The following is a 27,325-nucleotide window of genomic DNA, read 5'->3' as shown; positions in this document are numbered from 1 at the left end:
AATTTTTTAAATTTTTTTGCTTTTTGGGTCACATATGGTAATGCACAGGGGTCACTCCTGGCTTATGCAGGAATCACTCCTGGCGGTGCTCAGGGGACCATATGGGATGCTGGGAATCGAACTCGGGTCAGCTGCGTGCAAGGCAAATGCCCTACCCGCTGTGCTATCACTCCAGCCCCTCTCATATATTTTAAACTTCACCCTCTAGCACCTTATAAGCTCATTAACTGGACATGATCGAGAGACTCATAAATAAATCTCAGAAGAATTCAACAGACTGCAGAGATACCTCCGAATCCCAAAATCACCATCTAGTTAAAAATATAAAAATGTGTTCTAAAAATATAAAAATTAAATATATCCAGCTGTAACACCCCATTCAAAATTTTAGAATTTCTGGATATCTCAAATTCTACACCACTGATACACCAGGAGTTGCACACCACATTGGATGGGATATACAGTAGAAGGCAACCAATCTCGATTAAGAAAATATAAACTCACAAGCCTTAACCTGTAACAAAATGTTAGTAATCTCTTATACAAGGGTTCAGTGGCTTCAGGATGAAATACAGTACTCTTCATACACTTATAGAGAAATTTTTTTGATCATTTTTTGATCAAATGAATTACTTGTTATGAATTACTCATAACAAGCAATATAAAATAAATGATTTAGGGTCTGCTCTTGGGGCAGGCTTGGGTGTTGGTTGGAAAATTGGAAATAATAGTGGTGGGAAGGTATAAGGGTGGTGGATTGGTGTTGGAATATTGAGTGTAATAAATCATCGCGAACAACTTGATAAAAATTTAAAAAGAAAATAGAAAAAGACAGTTCCAAGTTTCAAGTTATATAAACAGATAATAACTTTGAGAAATCCGACTTCTCATTTTCTTTACTCCCTCTACTTCATTCTTCCCACCCTCTATAAATAACCACTGTCGAGATCCAGTTTCTCTTTGTGAATTTTTGGGGGGTAAGAGTTAACTAATAAACAAATCTGTGTGTATGTAGTGTATAAACACCCAAATCCCCACATATAATCAATACACAAATATATACACAAACGAAGCACATTCTTCTTTTTCTTTCCTTGCCTAGCACATCTGTTAGATGTTGCTGGAAATGATTCCAGAAAACAGGCTCCTTGTGGTTCAAGGTGTATCAGTTTCCATCTTAGAGGGCACTCCAGGGAGTTTGGGCCCAGTCACACTTCGAGACTCCAGGTATTCCCAGGATAGCATCCCTGCTCCTGTCAGTGCTCGTCTCTTCTCCCTAAATGACACGGCTCAGGTGCAAGGAAAACAGATCTGGGCCAGACACGGAGAGAAGGAAGAACAAGGTAGCAGTGTGTGCCTGCGTACATGTGTGTGTGTGTGTGTGTGTTTGTAGGAAGAGAGGGGCATTCACTAGAGCTGCTCTTTCTCGTAACAGTTCCAAGGCATCACTTCCAAGTCCCCATAAGGCCTGACGAGTAACCTTTGAAGAACCATACTCCACAGTAAAAAGTATTTATAGTTCATAACTAATTCCCCCAAGATAAGAACTGAGTGTTGAAAGTAGGTAAAGGGATATACATGATAACCTTTCAGTCTCTGTATTGCATACCGTAATGCCCAGAAGGAGAGAGGGAGGGGGGAAGGGAAGAGGGAATGAAAGGAAGAAGAAAAGTGCCGGCCATAGAGGCAGGGGGTGGGTGGGCTAGAGAAAAAATGGGGCCATTAGTGGTAGGAAATATACACTGGTGAAGGGATGGGTTGTTGGAGCGTTAGATGACAGAAACCCAGTCATGAACAGCCTCGTAACTGTGTATCTCACTGTGATTCAATTAAAACAAATCTTAAAAAACAACAACAGCTAGTAATTCCACCCAAGACCAATGTCAATCGACCAGTCAGTAGCCATTTTTCTGGGCCAGGGAGAGGGGGTGGTGGTCATTGCTAAGATGGACTTTTTTGTTTTAGGTCCACCTGGCTGTGCTCAAGGTCTAATCCTATTTCTGTGCTCAGGGATCACTCCTGGCAGGGCTCCAGGAGCCTGTGGGGTGCCAGGGATCAAACCCATGTCAGCCATGTGCAAGGAGAGCACCCTACCCGCTGAAGTATCTCTCCAGCCCAGATTGTCTTCCTTCATCAGCTGGCTAGGAGTGCCATGTTAGACAATTAGCCGACAGTTAAAAGTCCATGCAGAAGCAAATGTTAGCCAATGCTTAACGCACAAAATATATCATAGGTTATTCAGCTATGGGCTGGAGCGATATCACAGCGGGTAGGGCATTTGCCTTGCACGTGGCCGACCCAGGTTTGATTCCTCCGTCCCTCTTGGAGAGCCCAGCTAGCTACCGAGAGTATCCCACCCACACGGCAGAGCCTGTTAAGCTACCTGTGGCATATTCGATATGTCAAAAACTGTACAGCAAGTTTCACAATGGAGATGTTACTGGTGCCCGCTCTAGTAAATCAATGAACAATAGGATGGCAGTGCCTCAGTGCTGTTCAGCTAGCTCCAATTTTATGAATAGTTTAGTTGTTTCCACTTCTCTCTCTCTAGATGATGCTGTAATGTAGAACTGTTTGTATGCGCTGTTTCCTAATCATAAAGATGAATCTTTGACACGTCGATTCCAATGGTTCAGTTTGTAATAATGAAGCTACATTTAATTGTGAGCTGCTGGAGGGAGGCACTAGAATCACCCTGGGTTTGTTTGTTATTGTTCTTGCTTGGGGGCAACACCTAGTAGTGTGCAGGACTTACGCCTGGATCTGTGCTCCAGGATAACTCCTACTGAGGCTTGAGAAACCACATGGGGTGCCGGGAATCAAACCCAAGTCAGTTGCCTGCAAGGAAAGTGCCCAAGCTACTGTGTGTGCTTTCCCTCTGGCCTCAGCATCCACAGTGGAGGAAGAGTTGGCTAAATCAAAGGATAAATGAATATTTCTGTTAGTATTGCCAAATTCCCCTGGATAAGGATTGAACAGTTTTTTGTGTTCATTTTTTATTTGTTTAGTTACACATGAGTACGTGTCTAACTGTGCTCAGGTTTTCTCCTGCTGGCTCTGTGCTCAAAGGTCACTCTTGGCAGTGCTCAGGGGACCATATATGTACCAGAGAGGCATCCCTGTACAAGGCTAATGCTTTACCACCGGTTCTATCTCATTGGCATTGGAATTTTTTTTTAATTTCCTTTCTGGTTTTTTTTTTTTTAGAAAACTAGCTCTTTATCTTAAAAAGTACCCTTTAAGCTATGAAATAATTTTTTTCTTCTACTTAGCTTGTTGTTATTTGTTCTTATATTGCCGTTGTTTCAGGTTTGGTTATTTTGTTTTACTGTGCTGAGTCTTTTACTTTTTGAAGAATTTGATCATGACTTGAATTTCTTCCAGTTTAAAAAGTAAATCATTCATGTTTTCTTGTAATACTTGCATGTATTCAGCTTTTACATCCATCTCTGATGTATATTTAGTACATTTCAGCATGCAGTTAGTAGTGTCAGTTTCATCATCCTGAATGGATATTTATTTCATCAAGCATAATTTTAAAGAATTATTTTTACTTATATTCTGTACCAAATTTTCCTTTTCCCCCTCTATTAGCAATATTGAGGTGGATTGGCTGTGAATGAGTGAACAGTATTTTGCAAAGTAACAAATACAGTTATTTTCAGCTTTTTTTGATCTAGGTTAATGAATTTGATCTCTGTAAGTATTTTTTGAATAGAGCACAGAATAAAATAGTTGAATTCTTTTTTTTTTTTTTTTTTGCTTTTTGGGTCACACCTGGCTCTGCACAGGGGTTACTCCTGGCTCTGCACTCAGGAATTATCCCTGGCAGTACTCAGGGGACCATATGGGATGCTGGGAATCGAACCCGGGTCGGCCGCATGCAAGGCAAATGCCCTACCCACTGTGCTATCGCTCCAGCCCCTAAAATAATTGAATTCCTTTATCTTGGCTTTCACTCTTCATTTTATGAATTCATGTAGCCGTAATAATAAACACCAGTTTGCTGTCCATTTTTATCAGAACCTATAGCTGGGAAGCTTATGGTTTCATGCTAAATTGAACAAACTAGAGAGCAAATGATGGTCTGTACCTGGCCAAATATCTCCCTTATTAGTATACTTCAAAAGAACAGCCCCAAGAATGGACCTTATCCCATTTCCGCAAATGAGGTTTCCATGTCAAAGGCAGTCGATCAGTTCTTTCTGTTTGTGCTAACCACGGACTGCTATATACTAAAAATAAATAAATTAAATAAATAAATAAATAAATAAAAAGTCATTTTAAAAAGTGATCAAACATGATAACCTCTCAGTGTCTGTATTGCAAATCATAATGCCCCAAAGTAGAGAGACAGTATGGGGAAAATTGTCTATTGTCTGCCATGAAGGTGGGGAGGGGGGAGGTGAGGGTGGGCCCGCTAGAAGGGGTAGGGTATACTGCGGACATTGATGATGGAGAATGTGCACTGGTGGAGGGATGGGTGTGTGATCATTATATGATTGAAACTCAAACATGAAAGTTTGTAACTGTGTCTCACGGTGATTCAGTTAAAAAAAAAAAAGAAGAAAAATGTGATCAACACAATTCATGACAAAACTCGATATTGCTGACAGTACCCAAAATGCTAAAGCTGAAGAGAATGCCATGAAACTGCATCCTGTTAATAACTCATGCTGACCATTAAGACGGTAGCCTTTTCCTCCCAGGTACAGTACTCAGGGAGCTTTTTCCTTTTCCTTCAGTGTCACAGTTAGGAATGACAGTATGGCAACCAGCGAGTTCCAAGTGTTTCTGATGACCCTTCTGCTGGGCTAGCAGTTGTGCAGCGGGGGAGCTGTTAAGGGTGAGTTGTGTACTCCATAACATAGCTCGAGTGGCTCCGTACAGGACGATGCAGACCCAAGCAAGCTGAAAGGGATGCATCACTGGGCAAAGTACTTTGCAGGATGAGTCGATGTGCCTTCTTGGAAATGTGAGAAACCATGGCAAGGTCCCTACTCACTGGACCGTGGTGCTGTATGGCAGAGATGTGCCGGGATGTCCTACTTTGACATCCAGTCAGGGAAAAACCTATCTGCACTGCAAATGTAAGAGAGGGTGTGAAGTTGTCCTGCTCAGAAGCAGTGCTTCTTGGAGATAATAAAGTTTATTTCCTCCTCCTATTTTGTAGGGTCTTTTTCAGTGTACTTCTAGTTTGGGTGACATGCTTACCATAGTGTTAATGCTTGTGCTTTTGTTTTGAGGGGCCCAGGGGCCACACACTGGTTCTCCCTGGCTCTGTGGTCATGAATCACTTTGGGCAGTGCTCTGGGGGACCACATGCAGTGCTGGGGATCAAGGCCAGGTGTGCAAGGCAATTCTGTGTTGCCTTACTATCTCTCCAGCCCTGCGACTCATACAGCTTTCATGTTGCCTCAACCTCCAAACCACAGAAATGTCTAAGACCCTTGACTCAGTTCCCTTATGTTATGGGAAGCTCAAGAATGTCTAAAATGCTGAAAAATATTTTATCTTTCAGTGTCTCAAGAAAGACACAAAATAGGGCCAGAGCAGCAGTCCAGCAGGGAGGATGCGTGCCTTGCACATGGCCAACTGGGTTTATTCCGGAGCATCCCACATGGTCCCCCAAATCCTTGCGCACTACTGGGTTTGACCCCAAAACAAGCAAACACAAGAGAATGACATAAAATGTTTCTTTTTAATATATTTTTGGTGGTTCTTAGGTCTTATTCCTAGCTCTGAGCTCAGGGATGCGCCCTGTTGCGGCCTAGGGGACCATATGGGTAACAGGAATCAAAACCGATTTGCCATGTGTCATGCAAACACTTTACCTATACTATATCTCTGACCCCATAAAATATTAATAGTCATAAATTCTTGTCACAACTCTGACACATAACTTGAGGTAGATCTGAGTTTCATTTCCCTTAGATTTTAGGCTCTCAGATGTTCTCATACATAGCAAAGGTGATTGAATCCCATTCAGGGCATTTGGTCATCAGTCAGTACACAAGACAGAACATCCCTACTTCTGCAAAGACACCATTTCCCTTTCAGAATATTCTCTATTTTTCCCTCTTGTGCCTTGGGAGACTGGTCTGCCACAGGTTGCTTGGACAGCGCTGGTGAGGGCTGGTTTGAATAATGACAGCCTACGAGGATCCTGACTGTCGAGCTTTGATCCACGGCTCAGCCTCGAGTGTCTGGTAATTGCTTCGTCTTCTCATGTTTGCAGGACAAAGAGCACCAGCATCATCTCCCTCTCCCCAGGCTTATTCCTCATGACCTAATGCCATAGAAACAACCATTGCCTTTGGGATTCTCCTACATCTCCCCCGCCAGATTTCTTAGAAAGGACCCACTTTGGGGGCTGGAGTTACAGCACAGTGGATAGGGCGTTTGCCTTGCATGATGCGGCTGACCAGGATCCAATTCCCAGCATCCCATATGGTCCCCTGAGCACCGCCAGGAGTAATTCCTGAGTGCAGAGCCAGGAGTAACCCCTGTGCATTGCCGGGTATGATCCTCCCCAAAAAAACACCCACCTTTAAACACAGTGTAAATGTGATCCTGCCGTCTGTTATCACCTGGGGTCTTGACTGCTGAACCAGCATTGTACATTTTACAGGATATCCTCAAACCAGCTGAGTAGCTGTGAAGTCTCAGACTGAGTATGGGAAAGTAGCACGCAGAGGGTCAGAGACATACTCTGGGCTTAAGGCACTTGCTTTGCCAAATAGCCAGTCAGTCAGCACTACATAATGGCACTGACCGACACAAGAGTGATCCCTGAGCACAGAGCCAGGAGTAAGCCCTAATCCCAACCCAGATGTGACCGCCTAACCAAAACCAAAAAAACTTTCTCAAGTAGAACAAGTCCTTTCGGATGCAAAGACACCATCTTTTGTGTACTAGCTTCTGTGTTAGAGGCCCTGAAGAGAGACTACTGCAGATGGTTGCACAGGACATGAGTAATACGTTTCCTTAAGGTAATTCTGGTGCAGTAACATAAATACCGTTTTATAAAATATTTTAGAAACCCCTTTGGAGATTTATTTATAGTTTAGTCATTTCATTACATTCAAGCCTACACACCTTCAAGGCAAGTTATTTTACTGAAACATGATCATTAGAGTGAAAAAAAAATAGAACAGTCTCTTAGACCTGATGTGTATAAAATAGGAACTTAATATACATTTCCTCATTGATTTTCTGGATTTATAAACTTTGGATTGTAAGCCACAGTCTGTATTTTTAATTTGGCATAAAATATTTCAGAATGTGAAATGGAGACCAGATAAGTAGATTTGTATCAAAATGTCTCTCTTATAGAAGTTCTTGCTAAATAAAATAGTTTAACTCTGATCATGTAAAGTTATTCTGGAAAGCATTCAGAAGCTTAGAACATCAAGAGAAAGTGACCAAATAATATATCATGGATGGGCTTGTGTGTGTGTACGTGCACGCATGTGTGTGTGCTTTGTGTGCATGTGTGTTTGTATGTGTGTTTGTGTGTTCATCATGAAAAGTCAGCCTTTCCATGAGTCATGAGTCAAGAGCATCTGAGAATGTTCGTTGACTAGCAAAGAGATTTTCCTGAGAACTTTTACTCAGTTCACGGCCACTTCTTGGTTCCAGAAAGATTTTTCCCTGAAAATATGTGTTAGAATGGGCTGCCTAGGAAGTGTTCCCAAAGATGGAAGGACCAGAGACTCAATGCATAGGCATTTTAAAATTTAAACCCACTTTACCTATCAGCTGGATATCCAGTGACTAAATTTGGTTTTTTGTTTCCCTGTCTATGAAATAATATCTATCTCATAGATTTGTTCTGAGGATCACATTAGATAGAAAAAAACTGATCAATAAAGTATTATATGCTTGAATGCAAAATGGTAGTCCCTTTGCAAGACTGTTTGGCAGTTTCTAACAGAAGCAACATATTCTTACCATATGATCCAGCAATTGTGTTTCTTGGTATTTTCCCAAGAAAGTGGAAGCCTTATGTTCACACAAAAACTTGCATACAGTGTGTATGGTCGCTTTCTTCCTAACTGCCAGAATTTGGGAGCAACTTGCCCTATAGTAGGTGAATGGATAAATATACCATGATACCTCCAGTTCATGAAATATTTTCTAGTTTTAAAAAGAAATGGTCAAAATCATATACATACGTAAAGGTGAATGCATGTTACTAATATACATATATAAAATGAAGGAAGAAAATCTTCAAAGACTCCTTATAGATTGATTGCCACTTTAAGCCTTATAGTAAAATCCAAATTTGTGAAGATAAAAATAGATTGGTAGCTTGGAGGAGGAAGGGGGAAGGAGGAAGGATGAATAGGCAGAGTGAAGAGGATTTTAAAGGCACTGGAAGTACTTCTAGGATAGTATACTGATGAATACATGTCATTATTCACTTGCCCAAATGTCAGATGCACTAAATGAAGAACAGACCAGATTGTAAACTGTTGCCTTTGGGTGATTATCCTGCATTAATATAGATTGTCCTTAGTCTTTTTAAAAAAACGTGCTTTTCTGGTGAGTAACAATGATGGAAGAAACTATACATGTGTGAGGGAAGTGGGTGTATGAGAAATCTCTGTATATAGCTTTCAGTTTTGTTTTAAACCTAAAAACTACTCTAAAAATAGCTTCCCTGAAATATATAATAACAAATTTGTTTAGGTTTTTGGGGAGGAGTGGGCCCAGCCGAGCGTGCTGCGGGCTTCCTTCTGGCTCTTTCCTCAGAGATCATTCCTGGAGATGCTCAGGAGACCGTTGACAGTGCAGCAGGTCAAACCCTGGTCGGCCAAGTGCAAGGCCAGCTTCTTCCCTGCTGTCCTGTCTCCTTCTGCGATCCATCCTTTTCAAGTTAAATAACAGTGTCAGTGGTTGTTTCATGAGACTCTCTTACTAAAACTTATGGACACAACAGATTTATTAAATACTTTTGTAGCTTATGAATTAGGTGGACTAGCACAATTCAAGTCCCTCTCAGAGAGCCCGGCAAGCTACCGAGAGTATCTTGGCCACACAGCAGAGCCTAGCAAGCTATCAGTGGTGTATTCAATATGCCAAAAACAGTAACAACAAGTATCACAATGGAGACGTTACTGGTGCCCACTGGAGCAAATTGATGAACAGCTGGACAACAGTGCTACAGTGCTATAGCACAATTCAATGGCTTTACCACCCCCCCAGCAAAAAAAGAAAAAAAAAACTGAATTGCTTGTATTTTCTCATACTCTTGAATATGCTAATATTTATATACTGACATTAACTGAGCAGCTAAGGACTATAAGGAAATGTCTTCAGTGTTGAGGTAACAAATAATAATTGGTAGGTCCTTTGTCTTCAAAAATATATATAGAGGGGCTGGAGCGATAGCACAGTGGGTGGGGTGTTTGCCTTGCACGAGGCCGACCCGGGTTCTAATCCCAGCATCCCATATGGTCCCCTGAGCACCGCCAGGGGTAATTCCTGAGTGAAGAGCCAGGAGTAACCCCTGTGCATCGCCGGGTGTGACCCAAAAAAAACCAAAAATATATATATATATATAGAAAGAGAAAATAAATTAAAATGAGTATAATTAGCATAAATTGAGGACTCACCATCTGCCCAAAACAGTGCCTTTTACAGGGATCTTCTCATTTATTTCTCACACACCCTGATGCAGTAGTAAAGTTTTTTTTTTGGTTTTATAATTGCATAACCTAGGGCTCAAAATGGATAAATAGCTTGACCAAAGAATAGAGGTTAAGCTGTCACTTGCCCACTTACCCACCATACTATACAATATCCTATGTTTTTTTTCATTTACAGTATTAAAAAAATGCTGATTCTAATATTTGGAACACAGTAAGTGTTAGAACATTGCTGTTTAATGTATGGTCCCATATTTATTTGCAAAACATTTGCTAGTGTTCCAAAACAAAGTTAAATATGGAATTAAGATACAATCCTCAATACAAGGCAGCTACATTGCAGAGAAGTCAAAAATTAAGGAGACAAAGGCATTAAAAAAATTCAAAAGGAACTATTACAAATAAAAAAAAAAACCTTGTCCATTACCACTAATTTTGTGAGAGTTATTCTTCTAATATAAAGAATAGGTGAGATATGAAAGTGTCATAACTTAGAGAAGGGACCACCTTGACAATGATGGTTGGAGGAATCGCTCTGGGTGGGAGATGTGTGCTAAAGATGGGTAAAGGACCAAACATGATGACCTCTCAGTATCTGTGTTGCAAACCTCAATGCCCCAAAGTATAGAGGGAATAAAAAGAAAAGTGCCTGCCATAGAGGATGGGGGTGGGAGAGGGATGGGGGTGGCCAGAGGGATTCTTGGGACATTGGTGGTAGGAAATGTACACTGGTGAAGGGTTGAGTGTTGGAACATTGTATGACTGAAACATGTAACTGTGTATCTCACGTGATTCAATTTTTTTAAAATTTTAAAACATGTCATCTGGTTAAAGAAACTATGGTACATCTATACAATGGAATACTATGCAGCTGTTAGGAAAGATGAAGTCATGAAATTTGCTTATAAGTGGATGGACATGGAGAGTATCTTGCTAAGTGAAATGAATCAGAAAGAGAGGGACGGACATAGAAAGATTGTACACATCTGTGGATCTAACATGAGACTAACACCCAAGGACGGTAGAGACAAGGGCCAGAAAGATTGCTTCACAGTTGGAAGACTGCCTCATGAGCTGGGGGAGAAGGCAGCTGGGATAGAGAAGGGGTCACTAAGTCAATAATGGTTGGAGGAATCTCTGGGGATGGAAGATGTGTAAGTAGATAAAGGAAAGTAGATAAAGGACCAAACATCATGGCCCCTCAGTATGTATTGCAAACCATAATGCCCCAAAGTAGAGAGCGTAAGAGGGAAATTGTTTGCCCTAGAGACACAGGGTGGGGTGGTGGGAGGAGGATACTGGAGATATTGGTGGTAGAAAATGTATACTGGTGAAGTGATGGGTGTTCAGTCATTTTATGACTGAAACTCAATCATAAAAGTTTTGTAACTCTATCTCACAGTGATTCAATTTTAAAAAAGTGTCATCACTGAATTAAAAATTATGCCCATGATAGTATGAATGGATAATGGTAGTTGAGTGTTTTTTTTCTGACCATTATTGTTCTTAATTTTCTTAATAGGTGGTAGATGTTACAGACAGAGATCATCTCATAACTTCATAACTAAGACTCTGAAGCAATTATTTATCATGCCTTACCTGATGGTGTTATCAATATCTGTTCACCTTCCCAAAAAGGGAATATTTGATCGAAAATCAAACTATCTGGGTTCCTTTCATTGCTAGAGGATTAGAATACGTTTCTTCACCTCCTTCTCTCTGTCTACCCCACTCCTTGTGAATCCCCCCCACAAAAACCTTTCGTTTGACTTCTTAGCTTCTGTCTACATTTCAGAGTGTACTTTAGTGTGGCTGGTTAGGAAAAGCTATGTCAGGAGCTTCTCTTTCTAAGCCTTTCTAAGAGCTGTTGCTGGCTCTTCCTGGAATGAGTCAAAACGTTTTGCCGTGTGAGTGAAGAGTGCTGATTGAATTGATTCTATCACTGTGGCTTCCTGGAGGTTGATGTGTTCATTTAAAAAAGAAGGGAAAAAAGCTTTAGCTGGTATGAACTTTGTAACAGGACAAGTTGGCTAAAAATACATTATGTTAAAGGCAGAGTTGATAAGAAGTCATTATTTCCATTAAACAGGCATAATGAAAAATGTGCTCCAAGCAAACGTAAACACAAGTTCTCCTGAATGATTTTTTTTTTCACCTTGAGTAGGACATGGGTTTTCGAATAAGTTTACTGATTACTTGATTTTATCTTTCAATGTTCTCTTTTGAATGTCTGTTAGGGTAAAAAAAAATTGGAGAATGCAGCTTTGGAACAAATAAATAATAGACACCTCATGTGCTGAATATACCCAAGAAGGTGGCAAAGCAAAGCTGTTCTGCAATACAAAAGATGTCTTGAAATACGAGATGGAATGAGAAAGCACTTACATTAACTTAGCGGATCGAAAGCAGCAAAGAACATATAGGACTTTCCTTTAAATGGAAATACACATGAGACCCATTTGATGTGGGTTAACTTTTGCAGGGGTTACTGCCACATACTATCAATCTCTTCATTCTCATCCGGCATGTTTATGTAAACATGTTCTCAATTGAATTCCTGTAGCAATTATCTCTGTTTGTCTAACAATCTTCAATAATTATATGAATAATTACCACTGGGGGGAAGCAGTTTGGGGCACAGTTTCTTAGGAATGTGATGGTGGTCCTCTCTATCAGATTTTTTTCTTCCGGCATTTTATGCCTTCCTTCCCTTTCCTTATGTTTACTTGCTTATCTTATTTATGTGAATTGAAATAATGAGCATGTCTGCTCTCTGAAAAGCAGTTTGATGAATCTCAAAACGAGTATGTCACATAGATGAGAGTGCTGTCAGTCGTTTCCGAAGTAAACACATTATGGCTCTATATTAATCACGAATATTTTCTAGAAGGACACAATCCATGGAGTAGAGCTAGACTAAGGATTCTCATTGTCACTAAGCAATGTTTATGACAATGATTGTTCTTACCATCACATACTTTTGGTCCCATTTCTAAAACGTTTACCCTAAGCTAATGCTGCTTCTCTAAGCTAAAAGGAAGCCTACACAAGTGAAGTAGAAAATGGATTGTTTTTAAACACTACTTTATCTGTATTAGTCTGGACTTTCTGAAGTTGCTAAGTAATTAAAGGACCTTCTTCTTCATCCTAACTGCAAATCTGGCCTCTATTCTAGAACATAGGGTCTGCTTCCCCTTTGTTAGGAAGAAGCTTTCTTTTTCTCTTGTCTCTCTCGTTTAACACATGTTGACTCCACTTAATGGTGCTTCAACTTATTCATCTGTAAGGTTCCTGGAAAAGATGGTGCTTTGCACCATATTCCATTATTTTGATGGCACTAATGTCAAAACCAGTATTTTTGAGATTTTGGAGTCCAATACTGGACTCCAAAATATACAAGCATTGATGGGTACCAATATTTCAAGAAGAAAAAAAATAAGGTAAACTTGATGAGAAACGCTTCTCCTCATGAAATGGCTATTTTTCCTCTGATCAATATCTAAGGATGGTTCTGTGTGGAGTGAGTACTGGCTCCAGCTCACGAAGTCCCAGTTCTTGGCAGGAGCTTAACTGAGATGCGTAATTAGTCTTGCATATATACCAGAAGCGCTAAGATGAATGAACCGGCCTTTCCTCTTGAAGAGCTCATAGTCACGTAAGAAAGGCTCACAAATGGCAAAGCTACACAACAGTATGAAACTAGGGGCAAAGAAGGGCATAGAGAGCTTCATTCTTTATCAGGCTAGGAGGGTCTGCAGAGATCTCTTAAAGGGGCCAAAAAGATAGTTCATGTAGGTTTGATCCCCACCACCACATGTGGTTTCCTGAGCTCCACCAGGAGTGTTCCCTGAGCAAAGACCTAGGAGTAAACCTTGAGTCCAGCAGGTGTGATTCAAAACCCACCCCCTCCCTCTAACAAAACAAGACAGAAGATTGTTCAAAAGAAGCAGCATCTCTCGTTGCTGGGTTACAGGAATGGTGAGAATCGTTAGGAATCAGATCAATGTGCAATCAATTAACCACACTTGTACAAATGGGGCCCAGGAGCAGAGATCCTCTGCCTGCTTCTCCCAGTCTCTGGCAACCCAGGGCTCACACCCATAAACCATCTCCTGCTAGTGCCAGATAATGTCCTCATCGGCCACCCTACAGAACTCACAGCTGCTTCTCCCAGAAGGAGCATAAAATGAGGCCCCCGTAACCATGCCACCAGACTCCGTGTGCCAGACTATTTTCACTCAGGGTGCCTCAGAAGGGGGGTGGGTGAGAGCCCTCCCCACCCCAAGGGACCCAGCCCTGGCAGCCGACTTCCACCAAACAACATATTCCTGGACTGTGTGGCCGCTTTGTGGCTACACAACACATCAACATCATAAGACACTCCCTACCCATTTTACATAATTACCACAGCATATTTGGTGGGGTTCAGACAGTAAACAACAAATCATAGAGGGAAATGTCTCTCAGAGAGCCCGGCAAGCTACCAAGAGTATCCAGCCCACACGGCAGAGCCTGGCAAGCTCCCCGTGGCATATTTGATATGCCAAAAACAGTAACAATAACAGGTCTCATTCCCCAGGCCCTGAAAGAGCCTCCAATCGTTGGAAGAGATGAGTAAGGAGAGGCTGCTAAGATCTCCGTGTTGGGATGAATGAAGATGTTACTGGTGCCCGCTCAAGTAAATCGAAGAACAATGGGATTACAGTGGTACAGTATCACTTGACTCCAAGGACACAAGACTGGGTGGACACAGAAAGAGGCATCAATTCCTGCAGAGGTGGAGCAAAAGAGACAGATGGGGTGACGGGTAAAATGAGCGTAGAAAGGGTAGGCGTGGAACAAGTCTTTTAAGATCTTGCCTTCCTTTTGCTACAGCCCAGGAACACCCAGGCCTTCCAACTCCTAATAGAAACCAGTGCTCAGGTTCACAGTTCAGCATGGCCTGAACCAGTGCTTCTCAGGCCTCCATGCAGATACACACTAGCTCAGTGCTCCTAGCCGTATGCAGACTCAGAGCCAGCCAGATTGAGCTGGGCCTTCACAGCCTTCTTCCTAGACCCTCTCAGGAGATGTGAGACTGCCAAGGCAGGGACTGTGAATGGCAAAGGCCCAAGATTTAATTCTTCATGTGGAAACTGTGGCTGTCACCAAGTAAATCTGTCGCCCTTGCAGTTATATTTAAATACTCACTGTACATTTGTTTTTGAGATTTTTCCCTTCAAATTTTATTTAGGCACCATAATTTATACTACTGCTAATAATGGTATTTTAGGTATGCAATGTTCCAATTGTCACCAGCATCAGTGTCCTTCCACCCATGTCTTGGGGTCCCCTGCACCCCCTTTAAGCTCAGTTTGTGTTCTTGCTCTCAGATTTTGTTGCCTCTGGCCATTTGTAATTTTCTTACCATGTTTCTTTCTGGGCTGGAATGATAGCACAGCAGTAGGGCATTCGCCTTGCACACAGCCGACCCATGTTCGATTCCTCTGCCCCCTCACAGAGAGCCTGGCAAGCTACCAAGAGTATCCCGCCTGCACGGCAGAGCCTGGCAAGCTACCTGTGGTGTATTCGATATGCCAAAAACAGTAAAAATAAGTCTCACAATGAAACATTATTGGTGTCTGTCCACTCGAGCAACTTGATGAGCAACAGGATTACTGTGACCGTGACTGTGACTGTTTCTTTCTATCCCACACATGAATGACCAATCTATTATCTGTCCTTCTGAATTTCTTTGTTCAGTGTGATGCATTCTAGTTCACCTACATTGCAACCAGTTGTGTGATTGTGTCTTTCCATATAGCCGAGTAGTATTTCATTGTGAATATATGTACCAATTACTTTATCTTAGGCACTTGGGTTGTGTCCAGATCTTGACTATGGAGAATAATTCTGCAGTAAACAGAGCACAAATTACTTTTTAAAATAGTTTTCATGGAGTGCAGTGCGTAGGGTAGATGCCAAGAAGTAGAATTGTTTGGTCGTATGAAAATTTACATTTTTCAAGAAGTGTCCATATTGTTTTCCAAAGAAGGTGAACTCGTCAGCATTCCAACCAACTCTGGTTGCTGGTTCCTTTATTTCCCACATCCGTGTCAACACTGGTTGTTTTTAAGAAACATCATCATTGTAAATAAGAAGGCAAAATTTTATATGGGAGTAATAATAGCAAGGACAGTTGTTATCATTGTGATTGCAGACGATTTCGAGCCATCTGCCTGGTGTGCTGCTTAGATTAGTGGTGACATTAGGATGGGATGCTTTCCTTTATTGCTCTTAATTGCCGAATGAAGCAACTAGCTCCTTATTTTAAAAACAAAAACAGGTTAAGCAACTCACCCAGTTCCATATAGCCAGCATAAGGCACACCTTTGCATTTCTGTCCTGATCTCAGTCAAAGTTAGAGTGCAAAATCTAAGAGTAGGCTGGAGAAATAGGACAGTAAGAAGTGCACTTTACTTGCATGTGGCTGGCTGAGGGTTGATCTCTGACAGCCCATAGGTGCCCCCCCCAAGCCCACCAGGAGTGATCTTTGAGCAAAAACCCAGGGATAAGCTCTGAGCACCGCAGGGTGTGACCCAACACTCCATCCCCAAACCAGAAGCCCCACATAAATTCTAAGGGTGAAAATTGTGGAGTTTCTTTGAAACAGAATTTGCTAATTCTCCTGGAGACAAAGACTATCAGCTGAACTGTACAATGTGCTTTGATCAATTAGATCTTCCAAATAATAGCTTTAAATGTGCCAGTGGATACACGAGACCAAATCAAGGCATGATAACAAACTCATTCTATACATTAGCGATAGGGAAATGAAGGGTGGAATCTTACCTTTACTCATTTATATCTGCATCTTTTAAACATCTTTGAAGAATTATGAGCATGAAAAAGATGATTGCTAAAGCATTTTAGCAAGCTTTCCCTAGATGGGGAGGCATAAATACACCTTCCTGGTGCAAGTTAGAACGAACCAAAGAGTGAACCTGAGTCTTCTAGTCAGTGATTATTCATCTAAATGCATAAAGGCATTTCTCTTTGGATGTCTCATGATTTAAAAGTAATAAGTAGAATTATTTTAGAGCATTTTTAAATCCCCCAGAGACCAGAGAGGTAGTTTAGCAGTCCAGGCGCTTGCCTTGAACATACCTGATCTGGCTTCAGTTTCCTCCACCCGCACCCCCTGCACTTCATCTGGTCTCTGGAGCCCCATCAGGAGTGATCCCTGAGTATCGAGTCAGAAATAAGCCCTGTGCACCACCAGCTGTGTCTCCAAAACAAAATCAAAAATGCCCACATGACATTTCCCCCTCCCCCAAAGAAAAGCTGACTTGGAAATACTTTTTAGGTAAATGTGTCATGAGTCAGGAAATGATGTGAAAACCTTTCTGTGGTACAAATATGTAGGCTTAAATCACTGAAGAAGCAGATGCCTATCAGAAATTTTACATTGGGGTGAGTTTTTTTCCTTTGCAGGAAAACAACTGGTTAGGAATACATGTCTGTACACAGCTAATTGCTTCCTTGCCCATTCCATGCTAAAGAAAAGTCACCAATTTGGCTTCCTGGGCAAATACCTTTTGGGTATTTGAAGACTGAAGGCATGAGTCTGTGGGGACACTGAATGCTTTCCCAGAACCTGATGAAATGGCTGCACTTATGAGGAAGTTCACTTGGTGCATGAGGAGTTGATTGTGGGAACTATGAGTCACTTCGGACTTAGCTCATTTCTGTACGTTTGAAATTTCAGTCTCAACAGTGGAATGAAAACCCCGAAATGTGTCTTCTTTCTCCTGTGAGTAAGCTTTTGTGGAGCTTCCTGAGATGGGAAGATTCCACCCAATGGACATGAAAGCTTTATAATTCACTCTATAAGAAGTTGTCTCAGCAGAAAGATACTGATGGAAATACTTTTTTAGCATTTGTAGCCTATAAACAGTGTTCTGAATTTTTGGGGAAGTGATATGAACAACTCACTCCAGGTTTGCTACATGAACAGAGACATATTCGAAGTATTTAATGTGTTCGATGCATTAACCCTAACAGTATTGCTGATGTCCTGATCTGTTCTGTTTTTATCAATACTATCTACTGATGAAGAAACTAGGACAAAGAGAGGCCGATGAAGAAGGTTGATGGCAGAAGGTTTGGCCAGCTCTTAGCCAACCACTGTATGGTCGTATATCAAGGTTGTTGTCATTTATTTGTTTGAAAACATGAGTTACACCAAGAGGACAGTGAGAAATATCAAATTTTGATGTACGGTCAGTTCCAGCTGAGCCTAAGTTTCCCACAGTGATCTCACTACTACAGCAGCTTGAACCTCAAGGAAGATGAGGGGTTGGGAGAGCAGATTGCGCAGTGCTTTGTATGTCCCGGGCCCCAATTCAGACACTTTGCTATAAGATCTCTCAAAGAGGATCCCAAGTACTGCTAAGGTACACCTAATGTTTGTAGAGCAGCTCAGTACCCTCAGGTACGAGACTTGAACCTCCCAGCAAGCAGAGTATCACCAGAAGTAACGTCTGAGCCTCCTGAGAACTACGTGGACAAACCCTACCCTGTGCCCAAAGGATGGAAATATAAAGAGTGAAGCATCTTGTTTAGGTGTTTTTGTCCTGTTTCATGTTTTTTGTTGTAGAGGGGGAGGGCCACCCCCAGAAGTGCTCAGAGCTGACTCCTGGCTCTGTCCTTGGGTCACTCCTGGCACTCCCATACAGGGTGCCAAGGATGGGACCCAAGTCAACTGCATGCAAGGAAAGTCCCTTACTCACTGTGCTCTTTTGCCTAGGGATGTTAGGGGCTGGAGGGAGGGACTCTGCCTGCTGTTGGAGGGACTCTGCCTGTCTCCCCGTCGGACCAAGCCCAGTAATAGCAGCAGGAGACAATTTTATTTTTGTAGTGAAATTATTCAAGATTTAGTGCTTTAGCAATTTCGAACTAAATAAAAGCCTTGTGGACTAAGTTCACAATACAATTTTTTTTTAGATCTCCAGAATCTTCTCTTTCTCTAATATTTGTACCCTATGACTAAAGTCTCCCTAATACTCCTTCATCTGTATCTTTAGTCATTTGTGGGATATTTAAAAAAATAGCGCGAGGTTAATATCCAAGGCCATGAAAGACAGGGGCCAGAAGAACACAATGGTTGGCAGCTTGCCACAAGAGTGTGTATTGGGGTATGGAGTGGGGAGGGAGGTGGCAAAGGACAGTTAGGATAAAGACAGGACCAGTATGACAATCACGATCACGAATCACGAAATTCTGCTGATCATCAAATTGCTCAAGCAGTCTCAGTAACCTCGCCATTCATCCTATTCCTGAGATTTTAGAAGCCTCTCTCTACTCGGCCTTCTCAATGATGCTGCATTGGAGGCTCTTTCAGGGTCAGGGGAACGAGATCCAGCTTGTCACTGGCTTTGGCATATGGATACACCATGGGAAGCTTGCGAGGCTGTTCCATGTGGGCAGGAAACTCTCAGTAGCTTTACTACTTTCTCCCAGAGGGAGAAGTAGGTTATAAGATATCTTGCAGCTGCAAAGCGGCTGCGCACTTCTGGGAGCTTGCTTTTAAGTCTCTGGATGTTGGTCGTTGATGGAATTACACACATCTTTGTTTCTCTGCCAGTGCCTTCATGCATGAGGCTTGTCCGAACGTGTGGAGAGGGGCCTTGAGCATGGCTGTGGCTAGGTTCCGGTGGTCTTCAGCTGCCGGGAGCTCTGCTCGGGGTGGGAAGGGAAGCTGGAGCTCATCCCCTCTGAGGGGCCATGGAGAAGACAGCCAGGCGTGCGGGCAAGAGACACTCTGCAGTATGACAATCCCTGTATCACTGTCGTTCCATTGCTCATCGATTTGTTCGAGCGGGCACCAGTAACGTCTCTCATTGAGAGACTTATTGTTACTGTTTTTGGCATATCCAATATGCACGGGTAGCTTGCCAGGCTCTGCCGTGTGGGCTCCATACTCTTGGTAGCTTGCCGGGCTCTCCGAGAGGGGTGGAGGAATCGAACATGGGTCGGCTGCTAGTTGGAAATGATCCTTCTGGACAAGAACCTGAGTGTTAAAAGTAGGTAAAGGAATATACATGATAATATTTCTTTATCTGTATTGCAAACCATAATGCTCAAAAGGAAAGAGAGAGTGACACAGAGAGACAGAGAGAGAAGAAAAGTCCCTACCATGGGGCAGGCAGGGGGTTGTTGAGGGGCAGGAGGGAAACTGAGACATTGATGGGGGGAATGTACAAGGGTAAAGGGACAGATACTAGAAAATTCTATGACTGAAGCCCAATCATGAGCAACTTTGTATCTCACTGATTTGATTTTTTTAATTAAAAAATAAATACATGAATTAAAAAATGATAATACTCCCTCATCTCCCATTCCCTGATAACTGTAATTCACTCTGTTTCTGTGTTCAGTTTTTAAAGATTCCATCCAATAGCGGAGATCATACAGTGTCTTTTTCTTTGAGCCTGGTTTCACTTTACATTTTGTCCTCAAGTTTTCTCTACCTGTTCACAAGCAGCATGATTTTCTCCTTTTACTTGACTTTAACAGAATGACATGCTGTTACTCTGTGGATGGACAGATGGGTAGATTAGATAGATAGATTACAGATAGAATTTATCTTATGTGACATAAATAAATATCACATCGCTGTATTTACCTACAACATATTCTATAGCCTTTATTCATCCATTGATAGACATGGGTTATTTCCATTTTTTGGCTATGTGGAAAATGATGCAATGGATACCCTTGTGTCACCTCTATGAGATACTTTTCATTTTTCTCTACTATATACCCAGAACTAAAATTGTTGGTCATATGTAGTTTTTTTTTAAATTTTTTGAGGGACTCTCAGACTGTTGTTTACCCTAGTGTTTACGCCAGTTTCCATTCTCACCTGTAGCGCCCAGATTTCCTTTTCACTATATCCTAACCAACACTTGTTATCTCTTGCATGTTAGATCATATTCAAGTAAATGTGAGGTGCTATTCTTTATGGTCTAGATTTACATTTTCCTAATGATCAGTAAAGCGTTCAGCACCTATTCATGTATGTATGAAGTGTTCAGCATCTTTTCATGTATGTGTCCGTGGGAAAAAAAATCTCATTCAGTTTCTCAGCCCAGTTTTATTCAGGTTTTTTGTTTAGTGATTGAGTTCTATAAGTTACTTGCATTTTGAGGATATTAACCCCTTACCAGATAGTTTAAATATGTTCTCTGTTCTGCCTATTGTTTTCTGTTTCTTTTGCCATACAGAAGCTTTTATGATGTGGTCCCACTTGCTAATTTTTACCTTTTGTTATTTTGGTTTGGGTTTGGTTTTGGTTTTGGCTAAAGATGATTTTGACTGCTGTTCATTTTCATCTGATCCTGGAAAACAGAAAGTACAGTAGCACTGTGTATCACCCAAAGGGAAATCAGAATTTCAGCTCCATTTCTTGTAACTAGTGCATAAGTGTAGGACAAGCGTTCTCTGATGATTCTCTTGGGTTTCCGGGAAAATTAAGATCCTAGAACCATCCGTCTGTAATTCTGTAATAGCTTTCCACTCTAAGAACTAAATGAATGGTTTCCAACAGTAGCCAACTAACTGCAAGGAGCAGACAGAAATTAACCAAACGTGGTTCCAGCCCTGCTACTACTCTTAAATATTAGACAGTTCAGTTTTGTGTAGCACAAAAGGTCTGAAGTTACCATATATGCACAGTTATAGACTTCTTTATGAGAAAGACATAAACTTTTCCAACCTATTTTCTCTGGTTTCATGGCAGCCTTTATCCTGAGAGAGTTAAAAAGTGGTGGCATAGAGTTGGAGTCCTTAGGACCAGAGTATTTGAACGTTTCAGCTTTTGAAGCATCTTTTTTGCAAAACATATCCTTTTTTTTTTTTTCATTTGTGGTATTAGGAACTGGAGAGATAGCACAGCAGGTAGGGCATTTGCCTTGCATGTGGCCGAACCAGGTTCGATTCCTCCATCCCTCTTGGAGAGCCCGGCAAGCTACCTGTGACGTATTCAATATGCCAAAAACAGTAACAACAAGTCTCACAATGGGGACATTACTGGTGCCCGCTCGAGCAAATTGATGAACAACGGGACGATGGTGCGACGATCAGCTTAGGACAGTGATATTAGGAACATTTTCCCTTTGGACCAGAGAAAAGGCTGAACAGATTGACCACATACATTGCATGCTGGAGGCTTGGATTCAATCCCTGGCATTGCATGGTTCCCTGAGTTCGGCCCCAAAACAACAATCAACAGCAGTTTGAAAAAAAAAAAACTTTAACTATGGTTCCAGGGATGACTCAAGTTCAGTGTATACCCAGCATGAGCATACGACCCCCTCACCACTTGCAGATATCACTCTGGTGGCTCCCTGTGCATTTCAGAAATTGGTCTGTCACCCCCTAGCCCTTCAGCACTGCTAGGTTTATTAAAACTAAAATCGGTGGGCTCTAGAGCAGAAAAATAGAGCACTATGCATATTATAATGTGCTTGTGGCGAATTGAATCCAGCATCACTGTTGGCTGTAGTTGGTGCTGAACCGCTAGTGTTCGGGGACATATATAGATTAGTAAGAAAAAATCAAAGCCACCTACACCAAATGGTGTGATCCATAGCTACACAGAAGAAATTAGTGAGTTAGTTTATTTTATTTTCCAGAAAGGCTTATTGGACAGCAACACAGTTATCTCAGAAAAGTACAAAGATGGCAGTTCTCTGTGGTATGTCTGTCTGTTTGGGGGCCATGCTCCGGTGGTCCCCAGGGCTTACTCCTAGTTCTGTACTCAGGGATCATTCCTTGCAGTGCTCAGAGAACCATATTTGGTGCCAGGGATTTAACTGGATTTGAGTGCATGCAAGCAACTGTCTTAGTTCCTGTACTGTCTCTCTGGTTCGTGGGATTTTTTAACTAGTTATACCAAAGACTTAGAAGATGGTGACAGGTCCTACAACTCTATTGAGTAGTATGTAGACCCCGTTACAGTGATTTTTAAATCCCAACAACTCTAAAGATTAATTTAGTAAATAGATATCCAAAATGGCAATTTCTTATAAATTTTTGAAAATTAGAAGAATATAGGTATACATGAAATTAAGGTATTTGAATCTTAAGAAATTTATTGAATCTTTGTGCCAATTCTTTTTGCTACATATAAGAGTAAATGCCTAGAGTATAGTTATATGTTTGTTTATGTGAAGAAAAAAAGATTTAAACAGCAAATTTTTAAATGCTACCATGCCCAATACCCCAATGAAAGACATATTAATATATTGCTTTTAAAAAAAAAAACAAACGTTTGGCGGGGTCACACCCAGAAATGCTCAGGTTTTACTTCTAGCTCTGTACTTAGGAGTCACTCCTGGCAATTCTCATAGGACCACGGGTAATGCCAGGGATCAACCCAGAATCAGCTGTGTTCAAGACAAGTGCATTAGCTCTATACATTCTCTCTCTGTGTCTGTCTCTCTCTATCTCTGTCTCTGTCTCTCTGTTTCTGTCTCTGTCTCTCTTTGTCTCTCTGTCTCCCCCCCCTCTCTCTCTCTTTCTCTCTGACCCCTGGTTGTTGCTCAGGGCTTGCTCCTGGCTCTGTACTCAGGCAGTGCTTGGGAGACCATACAAGGTTCCAGGATCACACCTGTATCAGCTGTGTGCAAACCAAACACCTTACCCACTGCACTATCTCTGTGCCCCCCCAACATTTTTATTGAATAAGTTATCTCTAATAACTTATCTGCTGAATTTCTTCGCTTTTCCTTTTAGACAACCATGTAATTTGCAAATAAAATTATTTTTTCCTCCCCATCACTTCCTTTTATCTTATTTTATTATACTATGAATATATATCAAATTAATAATATTGAATGTCTAGCACAATTTTCTTTTTTGTCATCAATGTGACGGCTTGTAATATCCACCTTTAAACAAATATTTCTGTTTAACTATGTGCTGGGCATTGTTCTAACAGCACAGGAAGCAAAAATAACTCCCTTCATTGAACTTTCTAGTTGGTTAGAAAAAAAAGGAAGCATAAGAGGTATTGTATGATCAATAGTGATACGTGTTCTGAGGCAGATTTGAATAAGGAAGAATGACAGATCATGCTGAGGCTAGCGCGATGCATTGTAATTATAATTGCAAAGTAATGAAATTGATTTTTAGTGAGGATATAGTTTGTAGAAAAAAAGACTCAAAGAAATCAAGCCCTAATTGTGGCCCAGCATTTGCAGAGGTCCTGGGGCAGGACTGAGTCGAGTATGATGGGGGAGAGATAAAGAGCCCGTTGTGGTTAAACGGTGAGTGAGTAAAGAGGCACTGGGAAGAAATATTTAGAGAAGTGATGAAAGACCCAGATTGCAAAACCTTGAGCTTCTACTCTTGAGTAAAATGGAAAGTCAGTGGAAGATTTGGTGAATTCAAGTAGAAGAATCGTTGCTGAAATCATCCGGCTTGTGTTTCTAAACCTTGTGTTGGCTGTTGTGTGGCGAGTAAATGGGATGGAAGTTGAACGCGATGCAGTGATGGAATCAGAGCTGTAAGACACCAGGTATGAAGCCTCACACTTGATCTAACGTGGGATCTGAATGCAGTCGAAGGTGATTTGAGGTGAATCCAGATTTTTTATTTGACTCGTAATTTGAAAAGTGAGACTTCTCCTTAACTACAGTGGGATAAACAGGTTTTCTTAGAAGACTGTCATGTTCACCCTAAGGTATCAAGTCGAGAAAGTCAAGTGGAGATGTTTAGGAGGCAGTTGGATGTATAAATCCTGAATTCAGCTAAACTCTCTTTATTAGACTCTAAATGTTGAGATTTGGGGGGGGGGGGGGCATACCAGTTAACTGCTTGGGTCTTACTCTTGGCAGTGTTCAGGGAACTATTTGAAGTGCCAGGGACTGGATTTGTGCAAGGCCAGCCTTAAACACTATACTATCTGTTCAATCAAATTTAAGGGAGGGAGGGAGGGAGAGAGAAGGAGAGGGAGGGAGGGAAGGAGGAAGAAGGGGGAGGGAGGGAAAGAAATGTTCTGATGATCTAAAAAATTGGAGGTGAGGGCTGGAGCAATAGCACAGTGGGTAAGGCCTTGCACACGGCCAACCCAGGTTCGATTCCAGCATCCCATATGGCCCCCTGAGCACCACCAGGGGTGATTCCTGAGTGCAGAGCCAGGACTAACCCCTGTGCATTGCCATGTGTGACTCCAAAAGCAAAAAAAATAATAATTTGGAGGTGAGGGAGATAAATTAAAAAAAAAAAATATATATATATATATATATATATATAAAGTAGTGACAGTGAGAAAGAAAGCAATCATGCGAGTGTATTGCACGGGAAGTCAAGGACAAGTTTCAAATAAACTGGAGTGGTCATATTATCTAGTACTGCTGATGGGCATAAAGATTACAAGAAAATGACTTGTAATTAATGACATGGGGGACATTATGAAGTATATAAAAGCAGTTACAATGGAATAGGAGAGCAATTTCTATACTTTTCTAATTTGTATGGTCTTGAATTGATTTCTAGACAGTTTCTAAGACAGAGAAACATGAGGTTTCATTTTGGTCAGCCATTAAGTTCAGTGTTGTATTTATTTCAGTGCTCAATTGCTTATTATATTTCTCTCCATCTAGTTTCATTCTAACTTCAGCAGACCTCAGCAAGATTTTGAGGAATGAACTCAGTTTGTTAGAAATCATCCCTGCTCTTGAAATTTTATTTAGCTAAATATAAAGTTGTGCAGTGATAGTTTTTCTCACTTGGCGTCTGGAAAACTTGATTTTTGCTCATAAAAATCTGCAGCCAGTACATGGTACTTCTCTGTACATAATTCCTTATCTCAGTACATATTTCTTTATCTTGGGAGTTCCATGTAATACATATGCGTGTGTGTTTACTTTCATTTTTACTTTATTAATCCTGCTCAGCATTCGCTATGCTCTCTCGTCGGGTTTGTTTCATTTCACTCTTTTTCTAATTTATGGAAGTTCTCAGTCAAGTTTCTTTAAAATATTTTGGTCATCTGCTAATTCTTTCATTACAGTGAGAGTCCTGTGAGATACACACAGGAGCCATGCAACATTACCACTGGACTTGTCTGAATTCTCTTATGTTTTCTTTTTATTTTGTCTTTATTCATTTTTTGAACACTCGGGACATTCCTTGGCACGATCACTAATTCTCTCTGGGGCTCCTCTATGAAGAATTGCTCCATCTGAATCTTTTCTGTGACTCTGTGTTGTGTTTTTACATTTCAGACGTTCATGGTCTCCTTTGCATTCGCAGCAGCCACCCAGGGGGCACCTCGAGAGCTGGGAGCCAGTGAAGCTCACACTTGTGATTCCACAAAACTGTCTATCTCTTTATGATCACTTTTTTCTATACTTGTTTCATACTTGCTTGGCCTTGCCTATGGGTGATTTTTCCCCAGCACAGTTATCTCAAGTAAACACTCCATTGAACTACTTTCAGTTTCTTCTGTTATTTGCATTTGATCAGGAGTATATTCATTTCCGATTTATTGAGCTGGCTAGCTGGATTTTAGTACTAGAGGAGATTATTTTTTTCCTTTCAGGTTATGCACTAAGTAAAAGATGTTTTTCTGCCTTCACACGTTCTTTGTACAATGTGCTGCTTTTCACTTATCTTATTTCACTTATCACGACTCCATCCAAGCCTTCAGTCCTACAGCGTGTATTTTATCAGTATCTCAGGATTTTTTCCCATCCAGCAGTGGCTTTAGACACATTTCCGACACAGTCACAGAATTGGTACCTAGGTCAGATCTGCATGGCTTTCTCTGAATCCACTCCCGCTTGTAACTAGGTACCCTTGAAAGATCCAGAGGGTCTGTTTTCCATCCCTTTCTAAGTACCAGAATCACAGGCCTGATGTTATGCAAACAGACCAGCACCTGGTCTCCCAAATATTCATAGTGGGTATTTGTCTCTCCCAGAGGGTTAAAATACAAATCATTGTAATTTTATTCTGATAATCTTGTAATTTAGGGATATAGAAAACCTCAGTTACAAAATTACTGGACTTCATTGGCCATTTATTGGCATCAGGGTTTTCTGTGGGCATGTAGCTCAGTGGTGGAATGTGCATGTAAGGCCCTGGGTTCCATCCTGGCCCCGCAAAGAGGAAGAGACAGACACAGAGAGACAAAGAAGGAGAGACAGAAAGACATTTATCTTGACTTCCATAACTCAGGGTCTTTAAAGCTGCTAGTATTCATTTCATTCAGAATGAATATTTTAATGAATTTAATGTCTTAGCTCACAAGGCCACTGTAGCACAGCACTATCATCCCATTGTTCATGGATTTGTTTGAGCGGGCACCAGTAATGTCTCCATTGTGAGACCTCTTGTTACTGTTTTTGGCATATCAAATATTCCACCAGAGCTTGCCAGGCTCTGCGATGTGGGCAGGATGCTCTCGGTAGCTTGCCGGCTCTCTGAGAGGGATGGAGGAATCGAACCCGAGTGGGCCAAAATAACAAAAATATCTTAATATGTATTCTTTAGTCACATAGGGTAGGTGTCATTGTATTCACATATATTGCATTTTTTTTTGAAAAATAAAAAATAAAAAAAATATTCCTTTTTCAAGAAGTTTTACGAAGTTTGATACTGTTTTTCATAAAGCTAAAACT

At 41.2% G+C, this 27,325-nt stretch overlaps 1 protein-coding gene across 6 annotated transcripts in view; it reads left to right on the top strand.

The window, feature by feature from the left end:
• The window catches only part of RGS17 (regulator of G protein signaling 17), a 143,385-nt gene that overhangs the window by 67,359 nt on the left and 48,701 nt on the right, over positions 1 to 27,325 (top strand). Inside the window, exon 1 of one of the 6 annotated variants that reach the window (XM_055135650.1) lies at positions 4,495 to 4,846. The exons of the other annotated variants lie outside the window; for them this stretch is intronic. The gene's annotated coding sequence lies outside the window, so the exon portion shown is untranslated. Of the gene's footprint in view, positions 1 to 4,494; positions 4,847 to 27,325 lie in introns of those variants that run through there. 6 annotated transcript variants of the gene reach the window in all.

This window comes from Sorex araneus, chromosome 4 (genome assembly GCF_027595985.1).
Source record: "Sorex araneus isolate mSorAra2 chromosome 4, mSorAra2.pri, whole genome shotgun sequence".
NCBI lineage: Eukaryota > Metazoa > Chordata > Mammalia > Eulipotyphla > Soricidae > Sorex > Sorex araneus.
This window is presented reverse-complemented; position numbering and strand designations above follow the sequence as displayed.